This window comes from Glycine max, chromosome 11 (genome assembly GCF_000004515.6).
Source record: "Glycine max cultivar Williams 82 chromosome 11, Glycine_max_v4.0, whole genome shotgun sequence".
NCBI classification, from domain to species: domain Eukaryota; kingdom Viridiplantae; phylum Streptophyta; class Magnoliopsida; order Fabales; family Fabaceae; genus Glycine; species Glycine max.
Window position 1 is genome coordinate 14,061,552 of NC_038247.2, and position 9,115 is coordinate 14,070,666.

Below are 9,115 nucleotides of genomic sequence, written 5' to 3' on the forward strand. Positions count from 1 at the left end.
GATGTTCTATAGTTCTTTTGATTGAGGATGTAAATCACAAATTTAATTAACTCAATACACATCATTCACATGACAGAAAGTAAATCAGTTCATGCATATAATTAAATCAGTGATTTACATCCTCAATTCAAAAGAACTATAGAACCAACTACGAAGGAGTTGATTAACAAAACACAATTGTCTCCCAAAATAATCTCAATGCCATCACGTTGGCTTGACGGCTCCAACAAAAGAATCTCATTCCATGTAATCTACTATTGTCCATCTGCTCCCACGAATGAAGGTTCGCAATCATTATAGGTATCAACCACATGGTACAAAAATTGCAAGGGTGAGTTTATTATAAAATGAATCAACATGAAAATCAAATGACCATGATTAATAAGAAAACATTAACAAATATCATACTCATACACAAATGTCCATTAGTCCAACAAACATTCAACAAGTAGTCATTAGCTTTCCATGATTTCAATCAATCTTACTCAATATGATGCATGCACTTGACCTCAACTCTCAAATGCAATATGGTACCATTCTTCAGGAATTAGCCTAAGCATGTCCACGTGACACTCTCACTTAGGAAAACTAGGCAGCAAGTGTTGAGGTCTTCCTGTCATGCACAAGCAACTCCCCCTTAGTGATTACCCTGAGTCTCAAGGGAGTTCCAAACTAAGTGACATGTCCCCATGTACAAGTATTTCCCCTTGTGAGAAACTAAAAGTACTTACTAACAAAGTTTATACTATTTTCATAGAATATGAAGTATGAAATGTGGACACCATCAAGGCACTAACCGTGGATAATTAAAGAGTCTAAGCCATCCCTTTCCAGAGATGCCTAAAACTCTTTAACCACTATATTTCCCCCACCAGGGATATCCATCATGGTCACTGCACCTCCCATGCACATACACAACATACATAATCACAATGACATTTTCAATGTCAACAATATCTCACCGCAATGTAATTATCAACATCAACATCATCTCATCTCAATTTCATTTTCAACATCAATATCATCTCATTTCAATGACATTATCATCATCTCATCTCATTGTCATTTTCAACATCAACATCATCTCATCTCAATGACATTATCATCATCAACATCATCTTATCTCATTGACATTACCAACATCAACATCATCTCATTTCAATATTATCATCAATAACAACATCACCTCATGTCACATTATCTTCAATAACAACATTATTCTTATATCAATATTATCACCAATAACATCGTCATTCTTTATCAATATTATCAACAATAACAACATCATTCTTTATCAATATTGTCATCAATAACAACATCACCTCATACCAACATTATCATCGATAACAACATCATCAATAATTACATCCCACAAATACATATAAATTTCATGCCTGAGATTCACACTTCCCAGGTCTTCAAACCACATAAGTCTAATAAAATGATACTATCATTTATCAGTAGTTGATGTATCGCATCCTATTAGTCGAAAACATTATTTTTCTTGAAAACCAGCATGCATAGGGACAAACATACATTCCCATAATTGGGTTCCTTGGCCTCAATTATGGTATCAAATCCATAAATTATAATAAACTCCCTTCACCTATCAAGAGCTCTCCATTAGCTCTTCTCTGCGTCGCTCATAGGCCTTATTTGTTCCCGTTCGTTGGTCCAAACGCAAAGTTCTATATACCAAATTGAAGGGAATTTAGTATAGATTTCAAAAACAAGGTTAATAATAACATTAGGGGTCAAATACCCCTACAAAATAAAAAAGGCTAAGGGGTGTTTCGAGTTCTACTACAAAGAGCGGTCATTTTGAAATTCCGACCATGCCAGTGTGATACAGGTTTAGTGAAGGTCATGAAAATAACATCAATTTTATAAAAAGGTAACTTCTATAATGTCTCATTTTCAAGGGTTTTTCAAAGGAAGTATAAAAACATCCTATTATGATACCCATAACACAAGAGACACTAAGAGAGGCTCAAACTAATCAGGAGAAAGGTGTAGAAGTCAAGATTACCTCAGAGAAACTACAAAAATAATTGAGAGTTTCTCCACTGAATCTGTTAGTCACCTTATAGAACGAACTTTTGTATAGAAATAATTTTCCAAAACTTGTATAGTTCCCTAATTTATGGTTATTTTGTAGTAATTTTTGTAAATAAATTTTGTTTTATGGATAAAGCTGTCTCTAGAATATATCTATTGGATTTAATGATGAAATATGTGCAATTTCAGGTGAAAAAGAGGCTAAGTCATGAAGTGCCAAAAGTGACAGTTGAGCTTAGCTCATCAATGGGCTAAGCGCGGATTCACCGCTAAGTGCAGCTTCAACGTGCTTAGCGCAACAGAAGAATCTGGCAGGGCATCAATATCAAGGCCACGCGCTAAGCACGAGATCAGTGCGCTAAGCGCAATAGTTGTCTTCAGTAAGGCTCAGTGCACGACTGACGCGCTAAGCTCAAATCCACTTACTCGCGCTAAGCGCAAGGGTGGCGCTAAGCACAACGTCACGAATTCAGAGCCTATTTAAAGTCTGTCTTGTGCAGAATTAGGGTAAGAACTTGAAGAAGGGCCAGGGCACAGAATTCTACAACACACCACAGTGTCTATTTCGGGAATAGAGCTCTGGAGGCAGCAAGAGGAGCAACTTTTGTAAAGATACCTAAGTTTTGTAAGCTTATTATTGTTAGGGTTTCTTCTGTAATGGCTGGCTAAACACCCTAGTTGGGGATTTCTAATCAACAGCTGATGTAAATACTTAATATCTAATTGATTATGTTTTCTATGTTCAAGGCTTCCTTCAATGCTTAATGTTTCTATGCTTTTGGTCTGATCACCCATTTGTGTGCATAGTTAGGTGACTTTAGCATTGGGAAATGTACTATTGCCTTAGAACTTGATTGAAGCAGGATCGAAACTTAGTCTTACAATAAGGATCTGCAGATTAAGTTTTGATTTTAATTATGTTGTTACAATAATGCTGTTTAGTCTAGGCCTAGTCTTACAAGAAGGATCTGCGGGCGAAGCTTAGGCTAAATTAGGCTAAACTTTCATAAGCTGCTTGAGTTGAGTCTAGTCTTACAAGAGGGATCTGCGGACGAAACTCAGTTTAAGTTAGTCTAAACCTAATAGGGCCGTCTAAATTGGGCCTAGTCCAACAAGATGGATCTAAGGACGAAGCTTGGATTGATTCGATCTGACGAGGGATCGAGGTTTAGTAATTTAGGCTACAACATAGAGCACAAGAGCATGATTGATTAGAGAAATATATTTATATGCATAAACTTGTTTGTTAGAAAGACCTAACATTTCTACCTACTGTTGTCACTTTTACTTTGCATTTTATAGTTTTTATCATAAAAGTTTAGTTTAAATTCTGTTTGAAATTATCAATCATACATTTTCTCTCAACAATGCTTCATTTCTGAACTTAACTCACGCTAACATTAGTTTCCTGTGTTCGATACTCGGATTCATCCGTTTTAATTTTTAAATACTTGAAGATCCGATGCGCTTTCCGGCAAACCGGATTTCCCTTGAATATATTTCTACAGATCTTGCTTAGCGAGCTCGTATCGCTAAGCGGAAATCCACTTTTGGTGCTGAGCGTGACATTTTGCGAGGAGCGCAATTTCTCTCGGGTTGGGATTTATGCTGAGCAGTTTTATTGGAACAAGTTTAGGTAAAACTTGAAATCTCATAATTTCAACTTAAGTCAATAAAACTCTACATAACTCAATATCCACATCAAGCATATCACACATGGCTAATTCACACAACACCTCAACTTATCCAAATCAATCAAATAATACAAGAATTACATTAAACATCAATTTTAAGTTATCGAAATTGCAGGGCGTTACACTGAAGACCTGGGGAATGTGAATCCCATGCATGAGTTTATATGTGTATATGGGGAATTCGATTGCTTGTAATGTTGATGACAATGAGATGAGATGATGTTGATGTTGATGATGTCATTGAGATGTATGCTTGTTGTGTACGTACATGAGGGTGTAGTGATCCTGTTTGAATATCCCTAGAAAGGGAAGACGATTGGTTTAAAAATTATAAGCGTCCCTGGAGAGGGAAGGTTTTTTTTTTTTTTTTTTTAATTTTTACCTATCCGAGGTCAGTGTATTGTTGGAGCCCATGTTTCATACTACATAATTGCGTGAAAATAGTATAAACTTGTCAGTAAGTACCTGTGGTTCTTCATGAGGAAAAATTGTGGTACGAGGTAGGTCGTTACAATTTGACTAAGGGCTCTATGTATCTAAACCATTGCTCCTTAGACTCAAGACTTAAATCTAGGTCACATGACTATCTAATGATGGTTCTATGTCTTATATGTATGATTACGCTAAGAATAATACTACTACATTGCATATCAATAAACATAGACAATTTCTACATCAAACTTCCTAACGTGAGAAAATTTGGATGTGACAAAACATAATATTGTCACAATAGAAATTCCAAAAAAGAAACAGGTTAAGAAAGTAATTTGTTCTTCAAGTTAAAATAATAGAGGAAATTGCAACTTATCCATCACAACCTAATCATCTTCCATTTCACAGCTTCCATGCATTGATCGAATTATGATATGGTTGATGCCCTTGCAACCAGCATTGAATCCCTTCTTACATGCGTCAAGGCACACATACATTCTTTCAAACTGTGGTTGGAAAATTAAGGGTTCAAACATAGCATCCTTATTCACGCATTTGTTGTGCAATGAAGTAACAAAATCTGACCTTACCTTACGAGATGGTCTCTCTCGTCTTCAATGCATAGGGATATATTGTGTTCAAACAAAAACCACAAATGCAATGCCACCATCTGATGTTGCGTTGTCACCATTGGCCACTGATAATGCAAATGACGGGAAGAAGAACAGTCAAGAACACTGGGGTTTTAGGCTCTTCTCTCTTAGTGTGGTTATGGTGACTTTTAGATGTAAAAACAAAAAGAGTAAATTGACAAATTGGTCCACAGTTGCTTGGCTCAGCGCATGCTATTCACTTTCGCACCTGTGGATGTGCCACATTGATCTTCACATGCCACATTACCTAAAACTTTAACAGAGACGAAGATAACTTAATGGTTGGACTAAATTGTTGGGACATTTGTATTTTTGTGGACTAAATTGATCATTTTCATAATTAAGGGACAAAATTGTCACCGAATGCAAACTACAGGAACAAAAAAAACTATTTATCCTTTTTTTGGAATAGAAGGAAAAGAAAAAGCAAAATATAAACCAATTAAGCTACAAAAAGCAAGTCATGATGCGCCTCTCCCAACACAAAGTCTAGCTATATTTATTATATATTTGGGTTTAAATATTATATATATATATATGTGATTTTAGTTTTCCGTAGACTAAATTTAGTTAATTGAAAATATAAGAACCCATGCCTTATAAATTTATAAGGATCAATACTCAAATGTATAAAAAAACAATGATTAAAACATTTAAACTAAAATCATATGTGTAATTATAAGATGTATATTTTTTTTCTCTAATAATCCATATCTTTATCATTTTTTATTTATTATAGGATTTTTTTTATTCATATTCATATCTCCATGATATGGTTATGAGATATTGAGAGGTATTATCCTATCCCTCTGAAGTCTGAAACATTATAAACATAAACCACAAAATGAAGTATTTTAGTTAATAGAAAAGAGAGATAAAAAGGGAAGTGATATGATCCAAAGGTTTAATTAATTTAAATATATTTTTCGTTCTTATAAATATTGAAAAGTTCAGAAGTCATCCCTGCAAAATTTTCAGTATGTTTTTCTTCCTCTTAAAATTGAAATTTGTTATTTTTTTGGCTTAGGGCTAGGCTTGGACGAATCTGAGCCTACATGACATTTTTTAGAACTTAAATTATAGGCTAAAATATGTTTTTTGTCCCAACAAATATCGAAATGTTTGGAATTTGTCCTTGCGAAATTTTGAGTCCTTTTTGGTCCTCAAAAAATTGAAATCTGTTATATTTTGGCCCATGTTAGAGATAGGAGGAGCAACATGAAGATTAAGCTTTGAAGAGTTTTGTCTTTTTACATGCCCAACTTATTGAGTGACATTTGTATTAATTGTTGCCTTTTTAGTCTTAATCCATCTATGTGTACATCATGCATCATCATGTAGAGATAGGAAGATTGTTTATAAGGTTAGAAACTTCTTCAATGTGTAAACTCTCTGTTTTAATCGATTTACCTGCTATCTGTAATCGATTACATAAGTCTTTTGAGAAGTTTACAGAGAGATCTTCATTTTGGTTTAATCGATTACTCCTTATCCGTAATTGATTACTCTGTTCTTTTGAGACCATCTTAGTTTTCTTAGGATCTCTGCTTTAATCGATTATGTGGGTATAGTAATTGATTACATCATTCTTGAAGTGTTCCTAGAAGTGATCGAGAACACTTTAATCGATTAAGTCAAGAATCAAATTGATTACATTGCTCTTGAAAGTTTTCCAAGTTTTGGGAATAACACTTTAATTGATTGAAATGAGAATCTAATTGATTACTTCTTTGAGATAATCAATTACATTGGTAATTTAATCAATTACAAGCGGTTGTAACTATTTTCTCTATAAATAGCCACCTTGTGTTTTCACTTTAAACAATGATTTAGAACGAGCTTTCACGACTCACACATTCTAGTCGTCGTTTTTGAAGCTTTAAAAGGTTAAAGTGAGTTGTTAACATCTTGTGAGATAAAAAAGAAATCCATTCAATCGAGCTTTGGTTCTTGCATTTAAATGATAAGGTTGTGTCTCTCCTTGACTCTATTTTCATATGTTCTTACATATTGTTACAGCATATGCATGAGTTTCTAAAGCATTCTATAATAGGGTTTTCTAGTTTAAGCTAAGGCTAGGTGTCTCTTAGGTTTTTATTCACAATGGACCCTAGGGTTGGGTGTCGTAGTCTCTTTTTTTGGGTATCAATTGAGATTGATTATGATTGCTTGTAAGAACTCAAAGTGTATAGTGGAAATCTAATTTAGGTTGAATTAGATAACTGGAGTAGCTTCTTTAGAAATAGAGACTGAATCAGTATAAATCTTGTTATTCATCTTCTCTTGAATCTTATCTCTCTTGCATTGCATTCTTGATCAATTTGATGAGTTTAAAGATATTTATTTTTGAAGTCCTTTAACATAAGGATATTGTGTATTGGTGATTGATTAGATATTGGTTTGAAATAAAAAGTTTATGATACGATCCTTGGAAGCAAAAGTTTTTCAAAACTTTGTTTTTAATTTTGATTTGTTTTCAAAACCAATTCACCCCCTCTCGGTTTGTGAGTTCCACCATCTTTTTCAATGAGTATTAGAGCTACGTCTTGAAAGTTGCTCAAGGTAATGGTTTTTCAAAAAATGGGCTCTAAACAAATCACTTTCAAAGGGGTTCTTCTCTTAATCGACCACCATTGTTTGAGGAAGAGCATTTTTTGTTTTGGCAAAAGAGAAAGGAAATATTTATTCAATCAATTGATCCTGGTGCATGAAATGCTATTGTTAAAGGACCATTTATACTAACTAAAGAAGTCAATGGTGAATTGGTTCCTAAAGAATGGGATGAGATGAAAGATGAAGAGAAAAGAAAAGTGCAAGATGATCAAAAAGCTAAAATCATTTTAACTTTTGGTTTATCTTCTGATTGAATTTTTCCATATTGCAAGGTGTAAAAGTGCATAGGTGTTAGTCAGTCAATATGACTAACTTTTGTGTAAAAAACTGTTGTAAATTGTATACAACCCCTCCAATGTATTGTTGTTTTTGGTAGTATTGTAATTACTTTTTGATAATTTAGGTAATAGATACTTTAGTATCCCAATTTTGTGTATTTAATGATCATTCCACTTCAATTTCAGGTAAAATAAGCAATATTGGTGAAGTGTAGATTTCATGAACTCGCTAAGCCGCTCATCTTCTGGCTAAGTGCATCATCCACTAAGCGCCCCATCTGATGGCTAAGCGCATGAACAATTCTGGAAGAAGGATGAGCTGTATAGAGGCACTGAGCGAAAGCCAACTCGCTAAGCGCATCATCTTCACCTTCTGGCTGAACGAGTGTGACTGGTGCTAAGCAAGAAGTCACTTACATGCGCTAAGCACACGTCCACCGACAAGATTGCCTATTTAAGCTAAAATCACGATTTCTGAAGGAGTTAAGTTTTTTTTGAGAGTTTTTAGCTGTGGAGAGACTAAGAGAGAGCTGAGCTTGAAGAGGAAGCCATCTTGCGGAGCTTTAGATGAGATTTTGAGAGATTGTGAGGTTTCTAGAGGTGGAGGAGACATCCCCGCTACTTGTATTTCTTCTATCTTTCATCTTTTCTTCTCATTGTTGTAAATGAAGCTTCCTTGCTATGGAGATCTAAATCCTTGGTTGGTTCTTCCTATGGGGTACTAATACTTTCATATCTATCTAATGATGTTTTATGTGTTCACTATGCTATCAGTACTTAATTCTAGTGTGCCTTTGCCTTGATCATGCACTTGCATGCTTAGTTAGGGTCACTCAACATTGGGAAATGGTTTGATCCTTAGAACCTAATAGGATAGGGCTAGCTTATCGTATTTTCATGAGACATCGGGGTACGGTAACCTAGTTTTTGTTATGTTATGTCTTAATGCAATTCTGGTTAAGTTTAGTCCAACAAGAGGGATCTGAGGATGACGCTTGATTAGGATTAGGCTAAACATGCACGGGACATCGGGGTTTAGTAGTCCAGGAGACAACATAGAACACATGAATATTGTTAAGCAAAGAACATCCTTAATAACATCAGTCATCCAGTAGGAAGACCAACACGTTTTTTTTATCTGTCTTCACACACCACTACTCACATGATTTACTTTTGAATAGTTTAGTTTGCATAATTGTCCATACCACACACCAAAATTTAATCCAAAGACACTTTTTACTGAACCACAGCTTACCAAGTAAAACAAGTTCCCCAAGAGTTCGATACTTGGTATTCACTTACCGTTTTATACTACTTGCGTGATCCGGTGCACTTGCTGGCCGTCGAACAATAGGAGATATGAAAAATGCTTGAAGTCACTCATGAA